Source organism: Artemia sp. Qi Xiang Cuo, chromosome 11 (assembly GCF_049724085.1).
Source record: "Artemia sp. Qi Xiang Cuo chromosome 11, ASM4972408v1, whole genome shotgun sequence".
Classification (NCBI taxonomy): domain Eukaryota; kingdom Metazoa; phylum Arthropoda; class Branchiopoda; order Anostraca; family Artemiidae; genus Artemia; species Artemia sp. Qi Xiang Cuo.
In genome coordinates this window covers 44,676,836-44,699,877 of record NC_142804.1, presented here as the reverse complement: position 1 = coordinate 44,699,877, position 23,042 = coordinate 44,676,836, and the positions used below count along the sequence as shown (strand labels likewise).

General features: G+C 31.8%; 1 protein-coding gene across 1 annotated transcript in view; it reads left to right on the top strand.

Moving 5' to 3' along the window:
• The window catches only part of LOC148947019 (uncharacterized), a 228,142-nt gene that overhangs the window by 107,773 nt on the left and 97,327 nt on the right, over positions 1–23,042 (top strand). The window lies entirely within an intron of this gene.

Genomic DNA, 23,042 nt, shown 5'->3' with positions numbered 1-23,042 from the left:
GGCCAGGTGTTGTAAGTATGGCAGGGGCATATAAAGTTTTTAATAGAAGAGTTTTAAAAATAGTTTCAAAGATCACAAAAGCAGTCCTCCCCCCACTGAGAGAAACTTATTAATGACATTTTATTATACAACTTATGGGAGCTCACCCCTGGCCCTCCATGGCCCGACACCCCCCCCCCCATCCAATAAAAAAATGAATAGTATTTTATTCCGCTTCAAAAAATTTATTAATGGTATTTTGCACCAAACTTACAGGAGCTAACCCCTGGTCCTCCTTGACCCGACCCCGCCCCCCTAAAAAATTAACTATATTTTATTCCAAAACTTATGGGAGCTGACCCCTGGCCCTCCATGGCCCAAACCATGTCCCGACTTTGGAATATTGGTAGAACATACCAAATTCACTATTTTTTCGTTATTTTATTTGTAGTAATTTCTATGTGGCTGCTCAGCTGTGCATATAGAAGAGGGAGATTTTTCTAGGGGATTTATCAGACGGAATTTTCCGGGGGGATTAGCACGGGGAATTTTTCACGGGGTGGGGATTTAACGTGGGGGGATTTTACAGTAAAAAGAGTTTGGGTCATTGGCGCTTTACTGAAAACGAATTATATTACAAATATTTTTTTTTGTACTTATTACAACATTGGAAATAAAAATTAAAGCAAAATTAAATTATGAACTGATGAGCTTTCAGCAATCAATATCATTATATATCAAATATTAAGTTTAATTTTATTAGTTCTTTCCAAGACTGTTCAAAACAAATATAGTTTCACTACAAACAAGAGTTTGGCAACTTCTCCTTTACCTAACTGTAAAACTAACGAGTTTCCCTCATTTTAAGATTTATTTATTCAGTTATACTAGTACCTTTTGTATTTTTATTTGCTATGATTGTTTATTTAATTTATGTTCGCTTTGGGTTTCATTCATTCTTTAATAGTAATTTCTGGTAGTTTTCAGTTTGAATTATTATAGGTTTTTATTTCTTCTGATGTTAAGTTTAATATGGCCTCTACTTTTCTTTGAAGAACTTCTTTTTCGGAAAGTTTTTTTTAGTAATTAACAAATGCCGACCGTTTTCTGGAGTTCTTTATCTACCCATTGTTTTATCCAGCTAAAACGCCAAGATAAACAGTAGATATGCCACTTTAAACACCTTATGCAAGTTGTCCACAACTAACACGGCTTGAATTAATGATGTACAGTATCACTTTTCGACCTGAACATGCCAAATGCTTTTCTCTGCAAGCTACAGCACCTGATCTGCGTCAGATTGGTTTTAATGCTTTGCATTTCGGTGGAAAACTCTTTCAACATTATCTTGTCAATACAGATGTTTGTGTTGCGCGTTATTGCATTCAAAGGATAAAATTGAATTAGAAAACAATTATGGCCTAAAATTACGTAGCTGTTAAACAATTTTTCAACGACGTAACTTCAAAACAGAATGCAATCGTTGGTTTAAAAGTAATACTTCCATCATCATTCATCAGATCAACACGCTACTTTACTAAACAGTTCAAATATGCCTTGACTATTTTTCGTTGTCTTGAACCCCAAGATTTTTTTATAACTATGACTTACAACCGTGATTGGGTTAAAGTTAAAGAAGCAGCACCTGCCATATCTGATGATAATGAATTTATCATAGAACAGTCCACTCAATATCATCGGTTCCTCATGATCAAATACGTGACTCTGTCGAAATTGATGATCTTGTATCGGCTGAAATTCCAAATATCGAAGATCTTATACTATGAGAATTAAACTTAAAGTGGATGATTCATTATCCATGTGCGAAGTTAAATCCAAATGCAAGTTGTGTGATCAATAAAAATGAAAAATTGCAGTGTCACTTCCGTTTTCCAATGCAATACAGTTACAGTTCTAGCAGATGATGAAAAACTACAGTATCGGCATCGCCATGATCCTAAGTTAGACGAAATGAACAAAGATGAATTTTCACATAACCGTGCTGTTTATCGAAGAGACTCCAATAGTCACTGAGTTACTGGCGATAATTACCATGTCACCCCATATAATTCTTATATGCTAAAAAACAATTCAATGTCACATCAATGTCAAATATGTTGGCAGTATAGGTCCTGTAAAGTATTTATATAAATGCATCTACAAAAGGCATGATTGCGTTTCAATAAAGATTGTCGAATATCAACGATGTTTGGTTTACAATGAAGCAGACATCTATGTGGAAGGACGCTGCATTACACCAACTGATGCGTGTTGGCAACTATTTAGTAACGATAAAAAAAAGTCATGTCGGTCAACTTTTAAATATTCATATACCAGGATAATACCGAGTGCAAGATATTAGCCAAGCCCAAGAGGATTTGATAAATATAAGACAACAAGGCTCAATTTTGTAAGCATATTTTCGACACAACAAGGCGTTGAAACGAATGAAAAACCAGGAATTTCTGTATTATTAGGAAATATCCAAATGCTTTAAATGGAAAGAAAAAAACGAGCACATGGAAATCATGAATCCGTCGATTTGTGTCATTGGTTAAATTTACAATATAAATTTTGTAGCTCATCCAGAGCGCTTCTATTTGCAAGTACTTCTCTATTACGTGAAGAATGCAACAAGTTTTGAACATTTCAAAACTGTGAATCGCATTCTTTATTCCATATACAAACAAGTAAGTCTAATTCACGGCCTTGAATTCGACTATAAACTGTGGTTTGATGTCCTAGAAGAATCGAGACTGTCCAAAATGCCTTTTGTAATACGAATATTCTACACATAGATTCTTATTTTCCGGAATTCTGCAGATCCAAAAGATCTTTGAGAAAGATTCAAAAATCAACTGGTAGAGAATTTATTCGGCAACCGCGACGAATTAATATTTCTGAAGATACTGTAATAAAGCGTGCTTATCGTATTACTGCATCCAAGGTAAATACGACAGCAGTAGACGGTAGAAATTTTAGCTTTTGGGTGGAGCAATATGGAGTAGACAACATTGAGACCTACAAAAATGACCGAAACTTAGAATTTCTAAAACCTAGTGAGTCAGTTGCCATTCGAGATAGTACGCATCGACGTCTACAAGGAAAATAGCTTGAAATTGTAGATAATATTTTGCAGGGAGTCAACAATCCTAATTATGTTGAGAAAAATGTTTTTCACAGATAGACTAGGCGGTACCGGTAAAACATTTCTTTATAACACCTTGTATCAGATTCTGTGTAGAAAAAACCGCAAAGTAAAATGTATGACTTATGGCTTGTATATGGCTTATACAGGAAAAGCATCGACTTTATTGCCATTTGGACAAACCGCACACTTGACACACTTGGCTTGAAAGTTCCGCTTTCAGACTCATATTCTATTTCTAGCCTTAGACCTGGTTCAAACAAAGCTTTAGAATTAGCTCAAGTGGACGTTTTCCTAATTAACGAAGCACCGATGTTACCCAAGTATGGCTCACAAAATATTGATCAGTTGCTGCGGTCCATTGCAAATCCAAACTTGCCATTTGGTGGGAAAATTCTGGTTTCTGGAGGTAATTTACGATAGTCTTTACCAGTTAAACTCCGAAGCAGCCACTGTGAAACACTTATATTGTTAATAAAAAAAAAATCTTTGAAGTATTTCCAATATTTTTCATAGGTCAATCCTGAAAAATACGCAGGTCAATCCTGAACAGGAAGCATTTGCAACGTAGATCCTGGACCAGGGAAATGGAAATATTCCCAAAATCGACTTAAATGAAATCAAATTGTCGGAAGATATAATTTCAAGCGTCAATTTAATTGATGAATTGAACAAAATATGGATCAGTTGCTGCAATCCATTAAAAATCAAAACTTGCCATTTGTTGGGAGAATTCAGGTTTCTGGAGGTGCTTTACGAAAGCCTTTACCAAATGAACCCCAAAGCAACCACAGTGAAACACTAATTTGTTAATAACAAAAGTCTTCCCTGCAAGTATTTCAAATATTTTTCTTTAGAAAAAAAAATTCAATTCGATCCTGAACGGAAGCATTTGCAAAGAAGATCCTGGGCCTGGTAAATGAAAATAACACCAAAAATAATCCAAATGAAATTAAAGAAACGGCATATGTTATCTAAGTTGTAAGGTTGGCCAAGGTCCGGAACAAAATAGGTACCTGTATCCGCTGCTCTTAAAGGTTATAAGTTATCCAGTTGTTGTTGAAAATTTTGTGCCTATTTTTGCGTTACTAAAGTTAGTCAACGCTGAAATAAACAATCAAATAATCGCAAATAAGCTGGGTTAATAAAAAAAAGTTGTCTCATGAAATGATACATATACTATTCCTTGGAAAAAAATGTGCTAGTTGATCTTGAACATTTAGCATTTGCAAAGTAGATCCTGGACCTGGGAAATAGAAATACCACCAAAAATGACCCAAATGAAATTAAATCACCGTAATATATAATTTCAAGCGTCAATTTAACTGAGGAATTGAACAAAATATGGATCAGTTTTCGCAGTCCATTAAAAATCAAAACTTGTCATTTGTTGTTGAAAATTAGGTTTCTGGAGGTGATTTACGACAGTTTTTACCAGCTGAACTCCAAAGCAGCTGCGGAAAAACACTATATGGTTAATAAAAAAAAGTCATCTCTGGGCATATTTCAAATATTTTTCCTTGGAAAAAAATATGCTAGTCGATCCGGAACAGGAAGCATTTGGAAGAAAGACTGTGGACCTGGGAAATTAAAATACCACCAAAAATGAGATTTTTAAGCGCTTGGGTTGACGCGAAATCGCAAAAATGAGAGCAATAGTAGCCATAATATCTAACGTAATCGAAATCAGATTTTGTAATGAATGGACCCTAATTTTTCTCCCTGAATTTATGGAAAATAACAAAAGTTTTGTTTACCCAAATGAAATCAAATCAACAGAAGATATAATATCAAGCGTTAATTTAATAGAGGAATTGAATAAAATATCGATTAGTTGTTGTAATCCATTAAAAATTAAAAAATTGCATTTGTTGTGAAAAATTTGGTTTCTTAAGTTGCTGTACGAAAGCCTTTACCAATTGAACTCAAAAGCAACCACAGTGAAATACTTATATTGCTAATAAAAAAAGTTATATTTGTAAGTGTTTTCTCGTCTGATACTGGGAAAAAAATATGTTATTTGTTACAGAACTGGTAATATGCTGACGATCTTTTGTTAGCCAGGGAAGTAAACATACCGCCAAAAATAATCCAAATTCACCAATAGACATGTAACACATGTTTTCAGGCGTCAATTTAACTGAGGAATGGAACAAAATGGGGATCAGTATCTGCAGCCCATTAAGATTCTAAATATTTCATGTACTGTTGTATTTTAGATTTGAAGAGGAAATTTAAGAAAGTTTGTACCATTTTATCTACAAAGCCGCTGCACAAAAACACTATATTGTTAATAAAAAAAAGTCATCTCCGTAAATGTTTCAAATACTTTTCTTGGGGAAAAAATGTACTTGTTGTGCTAGAATTGACAACATTCGCACAGTCGATCCTGAACCAGGTAAATAAAAAGAAAACCAAAAATGACCCAAATGAAACCCACTCACCATAATCCATAAGTTATGGTGCCAGTTTAGTTAAGGTCCAGAACAAAATAGGTAGTAGTTGCAACAGCTGAATAAGAATATAAGTATGTTATTTGCTTTTGAAGATTAGTTTTGTAGAGGAAATGTCAGAAATTTTTTACCAGATGAACTCCAAAGCACCTGCAACAAAACACTATATTGTGAATAAAAAAAAGTTATCTCCGGAAATGTTTCAAATACTTTTCCTGGGGAAAAAATATGCTGGTCGATCCGGAACAAGTAGTATTTGCAAAGTAGATCCTGGACCTGGGAAATGGAAATACCGCCAAAAATGACCTAAATGAAACTAAATCACCGTAATATATAATTTCAAGCGTCAATTCAACTGAGGAACTGAACAAAATATGGATCAGTTGTTGCAGTCCATTAAAAATCAAAGTGTGCCATTTGTTGTTAAAATTTTGGATCCTAGTGGTGCTGTGTGACAATTAGAACCAACTTAAATACAATGTAACAGCGAAGACAAACAATTGGGTTAATAAAAAAAAGTCTTCTCAAGAAATAAAGCATATTCTATACCTGGGAAAAAAATATAATATTTCTTACAGAACAGGTAGCATTTGCAAGGTAGATTGTGGACCTGTGAAATGGAAATACCACCAAAAATGACCCAAATGAAATTAAATCACCGTAATATATAATTTCAAGCGTCAATTTAACTGAGGAATGGAACAAAATATGGATCAGTTTTTGCAGTCCATTACAGATCGAAACTTGTCATTTGTTGTTGAAAATTAGGTTTCTGGAGGTGCTTTACGAAAGCCTTTACCAGTTGAACTACACTGTAACAGCGAAGATACAATATATGGTTAATAAAAAAAAGTCTTCTCTGGAAGTATTTCATATTCTTTTACTGTGAAAAAAATGTACTAGTTCATCCGGAACAAGTATTCTTTGCAAGAACGATTCTGGACCTGGGACATTTAAATATCGCCAAAAATGACCAAAATGAAATCAAATAACCGGAATATATAATTTCAGGTGTCAATTTAACTAAATTACGGCACAAAATAGTGATCAGTTGTTGTAGCCGATTAAGATTATAAATATTCCAGCTGTTTTTGAAAATTTGCATCCTAGAGGAGCTTTACGACAGTTAGTAACAGTGTAAATACACAGTAACAGCGAAGAAACACTATTTGGTTAATAAAAAAAGTCTTATCAGGAAATATTTTAAAAATTTTTCCTGGGAAAAAAATGTACGAGTTATTCTAGAACACGTAGCAATCTAACAGACTATCCTGAACCAGGTAAATGAAAATATAGCCAAAAATGATACACCTGAACCTATATAACCGGCATACATATTTTCAGGTGTCAGTGTAGTAAAGGTACTGAATAAAATAGTGATTAGTAGCCACAGCCCATTACGAATCAAAGTTTGCTATGTTTTGTTGTAGATTAGGTTTCTATAGGTGATTTACGAAAGCCTTTACCAACTGAACTCCAAAGCAGCAGCAGCGAAACACTACATTGTTAATAAAAAAAGTCATCTCTGGAAATATTTAAAATATTTTTCCTGAGAAAAAAATTTGCTGGTCGATCCGGAACAGGCAGCATTTGGAAGGTCGATCCTGTACCAGGGAACTAGAAATACCGCCAAAAATTATATAAATGAACCCAAATCACAAGAATATATAATCTCAGGCGTCAGTATAACTAAGGTACGGAACAAAATAGGGATCAGATTCTGTAGCCCTATAAGAATATAAATTTTCTATTTGTTGCTGAAAATTTGCATCGAATAGGAAATTTATGATAGTTTTTACCAGCTGAAATACACAGTAGCAGCAAAAAAACACTATATGGTTAATAAAAAAAAGTCTTATCAGGAATTATTTCAAATACTTTTCCTTGGAAAAAAATATACGAGTTAATCCGGAACAGGTAGTATTTGCAAAGTCGATCCTGGACCTGGGAAATGGAAATACAACCAAAGATGACCCAAATGAAACTAAATCACCATAATATATAATTTCAGGCGTCAATTTAACTGATGAATTGAACAAAATATGGATCAGTTGTTGCAGTCCTTTAAGAATCAAAACTTGTCATTTGTTGTTGAAAATTAGGTTTCTGGAGGTGATTTCCGAAAGTCTTGACAAGCTAAAATACAAAGTAGCATCAGAAAAACACTATTGGGTTAATAAAAAAAAAGTCATATCTGGAAATATTTCAAATACTTTTCCTGGGGAAAAAATATGAGAGTTGTTCCGGACCAGGAATTAGTTGCACGGTCGATTATGACCCTGAGAAATAAAAATACCACTAGAAATGACCCAAATGAAATTATAGCACCGTATAATATAATTTCAGGCGTCAATTCAACTGAATAATTGCACTAAATATAGATCAGTTGTTGCAGTCCATTAAAAATCAAAACTTGTCATTTGTTGTTGAAAATTAGGTTTCTGGAGGTGAATTACGACAGTCTTGACAAGATGAACTCCAAAGCAGCTGCAACAAAACACTGTTTTGCTAATAAAAAAAAGTCGTCTCAAGAAGTATTTCAAATATGTTTCTTGGGAAAAAAATGTACTGGTCGATCCGGAACAAGTATCATTTGGAAGGAAGATTGTGGACCTGTGAAATGGAAACATCACCGAAAGTGACCCAAATGAAATTAAATCAACAGAATATATAATTTCAAGTGTCAATTTAATTGAGGAATAGAACAAAATATCGATTAGCTGTTGCAGTCCATTACAAATCGAAACTTGCCATTTGTTGGTAGAAATCTGGTTTCTTAAGGTGCTTTACGAAAGCCTTTACCAGTTGAACTCCGAAGCAGCCGCAGTGAAACACTTAAATTGTTAATAAAAAAGGTCATCCTTGGAAGTATTTCAAATATTTTTCCTGGGAAAAAAATATGCGAGTTGATCCGGAACAAGGATCATTTGCAAGGAAGATTCTGGACCTGAGAAATGAAAATATCGCCAAAAATGACCAAAATGAAGTCATATAACAGGAAGATATAATATAAAGTGTCAATTTAATTGAAGACTTGCAAAAAATATTGATTAGCTGTTGCAGTCCATTACAAATCGAAACTTGCCATTTGTTGTTAAAAATTAGGTTTCTGGAGGTGCTTTACGAAAGCCTTTACCAGCTGAACTCCAAAGCAACAGCATCGAAACACTATATTGTTAATAAAAAAAAGTCGTATCAGGAAGTATTTCAAATACTTTTACTTTGGAAAAAATGTACTGGTCTATCTGGAAAAGTTATCATTTGGAAAGACTATCCTGGACCTGGTACATGAAAATACCGCCAAAAATAACCCAAATGAAGTCAAAGCACCGTAATACATAATTTCAAGTGTAAATTTAACTGAGGAATTGAATAAAATGTAGATCAGTTGTCGCAGTCCATTAAAATTCAAAATTTGTCATTTATTTTTGTAAATTAGGTTTCAGGTGGTGATTTGCGACAGTCTTTACCAGCGGAACTCCAAAGTAGCTGCAACAAAACACTATATGGTTAATAAAAACAAGTCATCTCTGGAAATATTTCAAATATTTTTCCTTGGAAAAAAATATGCGAGTCGATCCAGAACAGGAAGCATTCGGAAGGTCGATCCTGGACCTTGGATATCGAAATAACGACAGAAATGACCCAAATGAAACTATATCACTGTAATATATAATTTCAGGCGTCAATTCAACTGAAGACCTGAACTAAATATGGATCAGTTGTTGCAGTCCTTTACGATTCAAAGTTTTCAAGTTGTTGTTGAAGATTTGGAGCCTAGTGGTGCTGTGTGAAAACTAGTACCAGCGTAAATACACTGTAACAGCAGAGAAACACTATATTGTTAATAAAAAAAAGTCATCTCTGGAAATATTTCAAATATTTTTCCTGGGAAAAAAATATGCTGAAATAAAAATACGTTCGATGAAAATACATTCATGGCAACGTATTTTCATCTTATTTTGAATATTTTCGTTGGAAAACACACTGAAAAGCCATATTAAGATCTATATTTGTGAGTTTTTTTACTGAAAATTCCATTTTTTTTAGCCAAGCCTTGACCTCGACAATTTACGTATACGAATTAGATTCCTGGTAACGTATTGTCATCGTATTTTGCGTATTTTCATTTTAAAACACACTGAAAAGCCATATTAAGAGGTATTTTTGTGATTTTTTCACTTACAATTCAAATTTTGTAGAAACGCCTTGACCTCGCTAATTGAAGGATAAGAAATAGTATCATTGGAAGGTATTTTCTTCGTATATAAATTATTTCCGTTTTATAAAAATATGAAAAGAAATAATAATAGATCTTTTTTTGATTTACTCAATTACATTTCCATTTGTTAGACAAGCCTTGACCTCCCTAATTGAAGGATATGAACTAGATTCATGGGAAAGTATTTTAATCTTATTTTTCGTATTTTATTTGGAAAAAACTATGCCATGCCATTTTATGCGATAGATTTTTTAGTTTTTCACAGACCATGCCATTTTTTTAGAAAAGTCTCTACCACGGTAACTGACGACCAAGAACTGGTATTATGTATACATATTGAAATCATCTGGTGAATCATTTCGTCGGATTAATCACTGCATAGACATAAAAAGACATATATTTTGTAGTTTTTCAATGACAATTCCTTTTTTTAGCCAAGCCTTGACCTTGCTAATGGAAGGATATGAACTAGATTCATGGGAACGTATTTTCATCGTATTTTGCATATTTTCGTTGGAAAACACACTGAAAAGCCATTTTAAGAGCTATATTTGTGAGTTTTTCACTGACAATTCCATTTTCTTAGCCAAGCCTTGACCTCCCTAATTGAAGGATATGAACTAGATTCATGGTAACGTATTTTTATCGTATTTTGCATATTTTCTTTGAAAAACACACTGAAAAGCCCTATTAAGAGCTTTATTTGAGTTTTTCACTGACAATTCCATTTTTTTAGCCAAGCCTTGACCTTGCTAATTGAAGGATATGAACTAGATTCATGGGAACGTATTTTCATTGTATTTTGCATATTTTCGTTGTAAAACACGCTAAAAAGCCATATTAAGAGCTATATTTGTGAGTTTTTCACTGACAATTCCTTTTTTTAGACAAGCCTTGACTTAACTAATTGAAGGATTAGAATTAGATTCATTGGATCGTATTTTAATAGAATTTTGAATATTTTCTTTTTATAACAAACTGAAAAGCAAAATTAAGAGCTATATTTTTGAGTTTTTCACTGTCAATTACATTTTTTTATCCAAGCCTTGACCTCCCTAATGGAAGGATATGAATTAGATTCATGGGAACGTATTTTCATCGTATTTTGCATATTTTCGTTGTAAGACACACTAAAAAGCCGTATTAAAAACTATATTTGTGAGTTTTTCACTGACAATTCTATTTTTTTAGCCAAGCCTTGACCTCGCTAAGTGAAGGATATGAAATAAATTCATGGGAACGTATTTTCATCGTATGTTTTGCGTATTTTCGTTGGAAAACACACTGAAAAGCCATATTAAGAGCTATATTTATGAGTTTTTCACTTAAAATTCCATTTTTTAGCCAAGCCTTGACTTCGCTAATTGAAGGATATGAATGAGAATCATGGTAACTTATTTTCATCGTATTTTCCATATTTTTGTTGGAAATCAAACTGAAAACACGTATTAAGAGCTATATTTGTGTGGTTTTCTCTGACATTTACAGTTTTTATCCAGGACATGACCTCGCTAATTGAACGATATGAATTCGAATCATGGGAACATACTTTAATCGTATTTCTCTTAATTTCTTTGCAAAAAACACTGAATAGCCACAATAAAAGATATATTCGAGAACATTTCACTGGAAATTATATTTTTTTACCCAAGCGTCCCTAAATGAAGGATATGAACTAGATTCATGGGAACGTATTTTCATCGTATTTTGTATATTTTCGTTGGGAAACACACTGAAAAGCCATATTAAGAGCTATATTTGTGAGTTTTTCACTGACAATTCCATTTTTTTAGCCAAGCCTTGACCTAGCCAATTGAAGTATAGGAACTAGATTTATGGGAACGTATTTTCATCATATTTTTCATATTTTCGTTGTATAACACACTGAAAAGCCATATTAAGAGCTATATTTGTGAGCTTTTCACTGAAAATTACATTTTTTAGCACATCTTTGACCTCGCTAATTGAAGGCTATGAACTAGATTCATGGGAACGTATTTTCATCGTATTTTGCGTATTTTCGTTGGAAAACACACTGAAAAGCCATATTAAGAGCTATATTTGTGAGTTTTTCACTGACAATTTCATTTTTTAGCCAAGCCTTCACCTCGCTAATTGAAGGATATGAACTAGATTCATGGCAACGTATTTTCATCGTATTTTGCGTATTTTCGTTTGAATAAACACTTAAAATACATATTAATAGCTATTATTGTGATTTTTTCAATATCAAGTCCATTTTTTTATCAAAACCGCTCACATCACTATTGACGGAGAGTAACTTGTAACTCTGGAACGTTTTACCATCATATTGTTAGTTTTTCACCTTGAAAAAAACACTACATGACATCGACATTGCTGTAATATTGAGTTTTTCTCTGACACTTCTATTTTTTTGCCAAGCCTTGACCTTCCTAATTAAAAGATATGAACTATAATCATGTGATCGTAAATTTCGCTTTTAGCGAGATTTTTCGTTGGAAAAACCAATGATATGCAATTTTAAGTTATTTATTTGTGAGTTTTCACTGACATTTCCATTTTTTTAGAAAAGCCTTGTCCTCGCCCTAGAATATAAATGAATAAGAAACATTTGAACATATTATCATAGTCTTTAACGAATTTTCTTTGTATAAAACACCTAAAATCAATAGTAAGATATATATTTTTGAGATTTTCACCGACAATTATATTTTTTTAGCCAAGCTTTGATCTCCCTAATTGAAGGATATGAACTAGATTCATGGGAACGTATTTTAATCGTATATTGCATATTTTCGTTGTATAACACAATTAAAAGCCATATTAAGAGCTATATTTGTGTTTTTCACTGACAATTCCATTTTTTTAACCAAGCCTTGACCTCCCTAATTGAAAGATATGAACTAGATTCATGGGAACGTATTTTCATTGTTTTTTGCATATTTTCGTTGTAAAACATTCTGAAAAGCCATATTAAGAGCTATATTTGTGAGTTTTTCACTGACAATTCTATTTTTTAGCCAAGCCTTGACCTCCCTAATTGAAGGATATGAACTATATTCATTGTAACGTATTTTGATCTTTTTTTTAATTTTTTATTTGAAAAACACACCTACAAGCAAGATTAATATATCTTTTTGTGATTTTTTAACTGTCTCTTACCAATTTTTAACCAAGACTTGACCTCGCTAATTGAAGGATATGAACTAGATTCATGGGACCGTGCTTTCATCGTATTTTGCATATTTTCGTTGTCAAACACACTGAAAAGCCATTTTAAGATCTATATTTGTGAGTTTTTCAATGACAATTCCATTTTTTTAGCAAAGTATTGACATCGCTAATTGAAGGATATTAAATAGATTCATTGGAACGTATTTTTATCTTATTGTGAATATTTTTGTGGTAAAACATACTGAAAAGTCATATTAAGAGCTATATTTATGAGTTTTTCACTGACAATTCAAGTTTTTAGCCAAGCCTTGACTTCGCTAATTGAAGGATAAGAATTAGAATCATGGGAACGTATTTTCATCGTATTTTCTATATTTTCGTTGTAAAACGCTCTCAAAAGCCGTATTAAGAGCGATATTAGTTAGCTTTCCTCTTAAATTTCCATTTTTTAGCCCCAAAGACACCTAGCTAATTGAAGAAGTTTATTTAATTCAATTAGATCGTCGGTTCATCGGATTGATAGCATTTTTGTAATGTGAAGCTATGTCAATCCCAACTAGGATCTTCATTGTATTTCTTGTGATTGACAATTCTATTTTTTAGCAAAGACTATTCCTCCCTCCAGTTGGACAAAGAACCATATATATTTACAAGACTTTTCATCGTAGTGTTCATATTTTCTTTGTAAAACTCTCTGTAAATCCCTCTTGATATCTAAATATTTTAGTTTTCACTAACAATTCCATTTTTTAGCCAAGCCTTGACCTAGCTAATTGAAGGATATGAACTAGATTCATGGGAACGTATTTTCAGCATATTTTGCATATTTTCGTTGTATAACACAATTAAAAGCCATATTAAGAGATATATTTGTGATTTTTTAACTGACAATTCCATTTTTTATAAAAGCCGTGTCCTCCCTAATTGAAGGATATAAAAAAGATTTATGTTAACATCTTTACCGATCTTTGTTAATTTTGTCTTTTGATAACTCACTTACAGGTCCTATGATGATCAAATTGTTTTAGTTTGTTCACAAACAATTCCATTTTTTAGAATAGCCTCGAACACCCCAATTGGAGGGTATTTACTTTAGTTAAGGCTACGTAATGTCATTATATGGTGCATATTTCCGTCGGTTAGAACTCTGCAAAGCTAAAATAAGACAGCTATTATTGAATTTTTTACCAACAATTATATTTTTAGACAGGGCACGAACTCGCTAATTGACTGATATGAACTAGATTAATGGGAACGTATTTTCATCTTATTTTGTGTATTTTCGTTGGATAAACCTCTGAAAATCCATATTAATAGATATATATGTTATGTTTTCACTTTCAATTACATTTTTTTATCCAAGCCTTGACCTCGCCAATTGAAGGATATGAACTAGATCCATGGGAACGTATTTTCATCGTATTTTGCATATTTTCGTTGGAAAAAAAACACAGAAAAGCCATATTAAGAGCTATATTTGTGAGTTTTCACTGACAATTCCATTTTTTAGCCAAGCCTTGACCTCCCTAATTGAAGGATATGAACTAGATTCATGGGAACATATTTTCATCGTATTTCGCATATTTTCGTAGTAAAACACACTGAAAAGCCATATTAAGATCTATATTTGTGATTGTATCACTGATAATTCTATTTTTTTAGCCAAGCCTTGACCTCCCTAATAGAAGGATATGAACTATATTCATTTGAAGGAATTTTCATCGTATTTTGCATATTTTCGTTGTAAAACACACTGAAAAGCCATATTAAGAGCTATATTTGTGAGTTTTTCACTGACAATTCCATTTTTAGACAAGCCTTGACCTCACCAATGGAAGGATATGAACTAGATTCATGGGAACGTATTTTCATCGTATTTTGCATATTTTCGTTGGAAAACACACTGAAAAGACATATTAAGAGCTATATTTGTGAGTTTTTTACTGACAATTCCATTTTTTTAGCCAAGCCTTGACCTCCCTAATTGAAGGATATGAACTAGATTCATGGGAATGTATTTTCGTCGTATTTTGCATTTTTTCGTTGGAAAACCCACTGAAAAACCATACTAAGAGCTATATTTGTGTATTTTTCACTGACAATTCCATTTTTTTAGCCAAGCCTTGACCTCGCTAATTGAAGGATATGAATTAGAATCATGGGATCGTATTTTAATAGTATTTTTTGTAATTTTGTTGTAACAAACAATGAAAAGCCGTATTAAGAGCAATATTTTTGAGTTTTACACTGACAATTCCATTTTTTGATCCAGGCATTAACCTCGCTAATTGAGAGATATGAACTAGAATCATGGGAACGTATTTTCATCGTATTTTGCATATTTTCGTTGCAAAACACACTGAAAAGCCATATTAAGAGCTACATTTGTGAGTTTTTCACTGACAATTCCATTTTTTTAGCCAAGCCTTGACCTCGCTAATTGAAGGATATGAACTAGATCCAAGGGAACATAGTTTCACCATATTTTTCATTTTTTATTCGGAAAAATCTATTAAAAGAAATACTAATTTCAATAATTGTGATTATTACTATTTCTATTCCCTTTGTTAAACCTATCATTGAACTCCCTTCTTTTAGAATATTAATTAGATCACTAGGATAGTAATTTCAGAGTACAATGCGTATTTATGATGTAAATAAAAATGAAAAGACGAAAAAATATATTTTAATGCTAGTTATTCACTGGTAATTCCATTTGTATAGCCAAGGCTTGAACTTCCCAATTGAAGGATATTAAGTAGATTCATGGCAAAGTATTTTTATGGTATTGAGAGTTATTTTATTAGAAAACCCACTTAAAAACCATATTAAGAGCTTTATTTGTGATTTTTTTACTCAAAATTCCATTTTTTTAGAAAAGCATTTATAATCCCCAGTTCCGTAGATGATTTAGATTCATGGTAACGTATTTTCATCGTATTTTGGATATTTTCGTTGGAAAACACACTGAAAAGCCATATTAAGAGCTATATATGAGAGTTGTTCACTGAAAATTCCCTTTTTTTAGCCAATCCTTGACCTCCCTAAATGAAGGATATGAACCAGAGTCATGGGACGGTATTTTAAATGTATTTTGCATATTTTCGTTTGAAAACACGCTAAAAAGCCATATTAAGAGATATATTTGTGAGATTTTCACTGACAATTCCATTTTTTAGCCAAGCTTTGACCTCGCTAATTGAAGGATATGAACTAGATTTATGGGAACGTATTTTCACTGTATTTTGCATATTTTCGTTGTAAAACACACTGAAAAGCCATATTAAGAACTATATTTGTGAGTTTTTCACTGACAATTCCATTTTTTTAGCCAAGCCTTGACCTCGCTAATTGAATGATATGAATTATATTCATGGGAACGTATTTTCATCTTATTTTGCATATTTTCGTTGTAAAAAACATTAAAAACTAGTATTAAGAGCTATATTTGTGAGTTTTTCACTGACAATTCCATGTTTTTAGCCAAGCCTTGACCTCCCTAATTGAAGGATATGAACTAGATTCATGGGAATGTATTTTCGTCGTATTTTGCATTTTTTCGTTGGAAAACCCACTGAAAAACCATACTAAGAGCTATATTTGTGTATTTTTTACTGACAATTTCATTTGTTTAGCCAAGCCTTGACCTCACTAATTGAGGGATATGAATTAGAATCATGGGAACGTATTTTCATCGTATTTTGCATATTTTCGTTGTAAAACTCACATAAAAGCCATATTAAGAGCTATATTTGTGAGTTTTTCACTGAGAATTCCATTTGTTTAGCCAAGCCTTGACCTCACTAATTGAAGGATATGAATTAGAATCATGAGAACGTATTTTCATCGTATTTTGGATAATTTTGTTGTAAAACACACTTAAAAGCCATATTAAGATCTATATTTGTGAGTTTTTCACTGACAATTTCATTTTTTTAACCTAGCCTTGACCTCCATAATTGAAGGATATGAACTAGATTCATGGGAACGTATTTTCATCGTATTTTGAATATTTTCGTTGGAAAACCCACTGAAAAACCATATTAAGAGCTATATTTGTGAGTTTTTTTACTGACAATTCCATTTTTTAGCCAAGCCTTGACCTCTCTAATTGAAGGATATGAACTAGATTCATGGTAACGTATTTTCATCGTATTTTGCATATTTTCGTTTGAAAACACACTTAAAGTCCATAACCAGATCGGTTATTGTTATTTTTTTAAAGATAATTCCATTTTTTTATCAAAGCCGTGACAATGCCAATGGAAGGACAGGTTCGAGATTCCTTTGTCCATTTGTTCATCAATATCTTCAAATTGGCTTTTTTTGACTCTCAGCAAAGCCACATTATGTTATAAACTTTTTATTTTTACTCAGAAATGTCTTTTTTTGATAAAAGCCTTGACCTCCCTAATTGAAGGAAATGAACTAGAATTAAGTGTACGTTTGGTCAACGTATTGTGCATATTGTCGTAGGTTTTATCACTGCAGGGTCATATTAAGTGCTGTCTTTGGTAGTTTTTTTCTAACAATTCCATTTTTCAGCCAAGGCTCTACCTCGCTCCTTTAGGGATATGAACGCTATTCATAGCCCCATATATCACGTTAATGTTGAGTATTTTCGTTGTAAAACACACTTAAAAGCCAAATTAAGAGCTTTATTTGTGAGTTTTTAACATAAAATTTCATTTTTTTGCCAAGCCTTGACCTTACAAATGAAAGGATATGAACTAGATTCACGGGAACGTATTTTCATCGTATTTTGCATATTTAAGTTGGAAAACCCACAGAAAAGCCATATTAAGAGCTATATTTGTGAGTTTTTCATTGACAAGTACATTTTTTAGCCAAGCTTTGACATCACTAATTGCAGGATAAGAATTAGAGTCATAGGAACATATTTTCATCGTAGTTTTCGTGTTTTCGTTATAAATCACACTTAAAAGCCATATTACGAGCTATATTTTTGTTGTTTTTTAACTTAGAATTAATACTTTCTAGACAAACGTTGACCACCCCAATTGAAGGATATGAACTAGATTCATGGGACCGTTTTTTCAGCGTATTTTGAGTATTTTCGTTGGAAAACACACTGAAAAGCCATATTAAGAGCTATATTTGTGAGTTTTTCACTGACAATTCCATTTTTTAGCCAAGCCTTGACCTCGCTAATTGAAGGATATGAAGTAGATTTATGGTAACGTATTTTCATTGTATTTTGCGTATTTTCGTTGGATAACACACTGAAAAGACATATTAAGAGCTAAATTTGTGAGTTTTACTTTAACAATTCTATTTTTTAGAAAAAACTATACCTCGCTAATTGAAGTATTAAAACTAGAATCATGTGAACATATTGAACACAGATTGTGTTAGATTTTGTCTGATAAAATACCGCAAAGTCATAATTATATCTAAAACAATGAGTTTTTTCACAGAGCCTTCCATTATTGTTACAATCCTCGTCATCCCAAGTTTTCGGATATGAAGTATATTCATGGGTACGTAATTACATCATATTTATACAATGTTCGTTGGAAAACACACTGAAAAGCAATATTAAGAGCTATATTTGAGAGGTTTTCACTGAAAATACCATGTTTTAGCAAAACCTTGACCTACCTAATTGAAGGATATGAACTAGATTCATGGGAACGTATTTTCATCGTATTTTGCGTATTTTTGTTGTAAAACACACTGAAAAGCCATATTAAGAGGTATATTTGAGTGTTTTTAACTGAAAATTACACTTTTTAGCCAAGCCTTTAACTACCAAATTAAATGATATGAATTAGAATCATTGGAACGTATTTTCATCGTATTTTGTATATTTTCGTTGTAAAACACACTGAAAAGCCATATTAACAGCTATATTTGTGAGTTTTTAACTGACAATTCCCTTTTTTTAGCCAAGCTTTGACATCGCTAATTGAATTATATGAAGTAGATTCATGGTAACGTATTTACATCATATTTTGCGTATTGTAGTTGAATAAAAAACTGAATAGACGATTAATGATCTTTATTTTCGATTTTTTTTCTGACAATTCCATATTTTTAGCCAAGACTTGTCCTCCCTAATTGAAGAATATGAACAAAAATCATGGGAACAAGTTTTCATCTTATTTTTAGTACTATAGTTGGAAAAAACACTTAAAAGCAAAATTTAGAGATATATTTGTTAGTTTTTCACTGACAATTCAATTTTTTTAGCAAAGCCTTGACATCCCTAATTGAAGGATATTAACTAGATTCATGGGAACGTATTTTCATCGTATTTTGAATATTTTCGTTGTAAAACATAATTAAAAGACATATTAAGAGCTATATTTATGAGTTTTTCACTGAAAATTCAATTTTTTAGCCAAGCCTTGACTTCGCTAATTGAAGGATATGAATTAGAATCATTGGAACTTATTTTCATAGTATTTTCCATATTTTCGATGTAAAACACACTGAAAAGACATATTAAGAGCTATATTTGTGAGTTTTCCACTGACAATTCCATTTTTTAGCCAAGCCTTGACCTCGCTAATTGAAGGATATGAATTAGAATCATGGTAACATATTTTCATAGTATTTTGCATGTTTTCGTTGTAAAAAACAATGAAATTACATATTAAGAGCTATATTTGTTATTTTTTTACTGACAATTCCATTTTTTTAGAAAAGCCTTGAACTCTCTAATTGAAGGATATGAACTAAAATCATGGGAACGTATTTTCATCGTATTTTGTATATTTTCGTTGTAAAACACACTGAAAAGCCATATTAAGAGCTATATTTGTGAGTTTTTCACTCACAATTCCATTTTTTTTAGCCAAGCCTTGACCTCGCTAATTAAAGGATATGAACTGGATTCATGGCAACATATTTTCATTGTATTTTGAATTTTTTCGTTGTAAAAAACACTAAAAAGCCATATTAAGAACTATATTTGTGAGTTTTTCACTTAAAATTACATTTTTTAGCCACCCTTGACCTCGCTAATGGAAGGATATGAACTAGATTCATGGGAACGTATTTTCATCGTATTTTGCATATTTTCGTTGGAAAACACACTGTAAAGCCATATTAAGAGCTATATTTGTGAGTTTTTCACTGACAATTCCATTTTTTTAGCCAAGCCTTCACCTCCCTAATTGAAGGATATGAAATAGATTCCTTGGAACGTATTTTCATCGTATTTTGCATATTTTCGTTGGAAAACCCACTGAAAAGCCATATTAAGAGCTATTTTTGTTAGTTTTTCAATGACAATTCCATTTTTTAGCCAAGCCTTGCCCTCCCTAATTTAAGGACATGAACTAGATTCATGGGAACGTATTTTCATCTTATTTTGCATATTTTCGTTGTATAACACACTGAAAAGCCATATTAAGAGCTATATTTGTGAGTTTTTCACTGAAAATTCCATTTTTGATCCAATCCTTGACCTTACTAATTGAAAGATATAAACTATAATTATGGTACCGTATTTTCATAGTATAGTGCGTATTTTAGTTGGATAAAACACTTATAGCCCATATTAAGATCTATTTGCGTGAGTTTTTTACTGAAAATTCCACTTTTTAGCCAAGCCTTGACATACCTAAATGAAGTATATGAATTATTTTCATGGGACCGTAATTTAATCGAATTTTGTATATTATAGTTGGAAAACACACTGAAAATTCATATTAAGAGCTATATTTTTGTTTTTTTCACTGACAATTCTCTTTTCTTAGGCAAGCTTTGACCTCACTAATTAAAGGATATGAACTTGATTCATGGGAACGTAATTTTATCGTATTTGGCGTATTTTATTAGAAATAAAATCTTTACTGTCATCTTAAGAGCTTTATTTGAGTTTTTCACTGACAATTCCATTTTGTGAGCAAGACCGTGACTTTCCGATATGTAAAATATGAACTAGAATCTTTGGAACATACGTTCGATATATGTTTATCACTGTTCCGTAGGCTCTCTCACATAAGAGCAATATATATAGATCTATCAGTGATTTTTTAACTTAGAATTCTATTTATTAGAAAATACGTTACCTAGCTAATTGAAGTATATTAACTATATTCATGGGAACGTATTTTCATCGTATTTTGCATATTTTCTTTTTAAAACACACTGAAAAGCCATATTAAGAGCTATATTTGTGATTTTTTCACTGACAATTTCATTTTTTTAGCAAAGCTTTGACCTTCCCAATTGAAGGATAAAAAATAGATTCATGGGAACGTATTTTCATAGTATTTTGCATATTTTCTTTGTAAAACAAACTGAAAAGATCTATTAAGAGATATATATGTGGGTTTTTAAATTACAGTTCTATTTTTTTATCCAAGCTTTGATCTCGCTAATATAAGGATATGAAATAGATTCATTGTAACGTATTTTCATCGTATTTTGCATATTTTCGTTGGAAAACATACTGAAAAGTCATATTAAGAGCTATATTTATGAGTTTTTCACTGACAATTCCAGTTTTTAGCCAAGCCTTGACTTCGCTAATTGAAGGATATGAATTAGAATCATCGGAACGTATTTTCATCGTATTTTCCATATTTTCGATGTAAAACACACTTAAAAGCCATATTAAGAGCTATATTTGTGAGTTTTTCACTGACAATTCCATTTTTTAGCCAAGCCTAGACCACTCTAATTGAAGGAGATGATCTAGATTCATGGTAACGTATTTTCATCGTAGTTTTCAAATTTTCGTTTTATAAAACACTGAAAAAGTCTTTTTAGGAGATTTATTTTTTATTTTTTTACTTAAAATTCTATTTTTTCATCCCATAGCTTACATACCCCATTGAAAGATCTGAACTAAACTAAAGGAACTGTATTTTTATTGTATTTTGCATTTTGTTGTAGTATGATACGTTGAAAAGCCATAATAAAAGCTATATTTTTGTGAGTTTTTCACTGACAATTCTATTTTTTTAGACAAACCTTGACCTCCCTAATTGAAGGATATGAACTAGATTCATTGGAACGTATTTACATCGTATTTTGCATATTTTCGTTGTAAAACACACTGAAAAGCCATATTAAGAGCTATATTTGTGAGTTTTTCACTGACAATTCCATTTTTAGCCAAGCCTTGACCTCACTAATTGAAGGATATGAACTGGATTCATGTTAACATATTTTCTTTGTATTGTACGTATTTTTGTTATATGACTGACTGAAAAGACATATTAAGTGCCATTATTATGATATGGTTACTGACAAATCCATTTTTTTAGCCCAGCATATTAATCCCTCGTATTATTAACTAACTAATTTCTAGTTAACAGTATTATCCTTATATTTATCGTATTTTCGTAGAATAAAAAAATGAAAATACATTTTATTATCTATATTTGTGATATTTTAACTGACAATTCTATTTTTTTTAGCCAAGCATTGACCTCCCTAATTGAAACATATGAACTAGATTCATAGAAACTTATTTTCATAATATTTTGAATAAATTTGTTTTGAAACACACTGAAAAGCCTTATTAGCTTTTATTTTTTTTATATTTTAAATTTAAATTCCATTTTTTTAGCTACTATATGACCAAGACGCATGAAAGATATGAACTATACATATTGGAATGTATTTTCATCGTATTATGAGAATTTTCGTCGTATGAAAAACTTAAAAGACAAAAAAATAGCAATGTATTTGATTTTTTAACTGACAATTCCATTCTTTTATCCAATCCGTTACTTCGTTAATGGAAAAATATTAATTATATTAATGGAAACGTATTTTCATCGTATGTTTTGCATATTTTCGTTGGAAAACACACTGAAAAACCATTAAGAGCTATATTTGTGAGTTTATCACTTAAATTTCCACTTTTTTAGCCAGGTCTCGAACTAACTAATTGAAGGATAAGAATTCTATTCATGGGAACGTATTGTCATATTTTTATGCATAATATCGTCGTATAATAAACTGAAAATTCGTATTATGTGCTATTTTTTTGAGTTTTCCCTGGAAATTCCATTTTTTTAGCCAAGCCTTGACCTCGCTAATTGAAGGATATGAACTAGATTCATGGGAGCATATTTTCATCGTATTTTGCATATTTTCG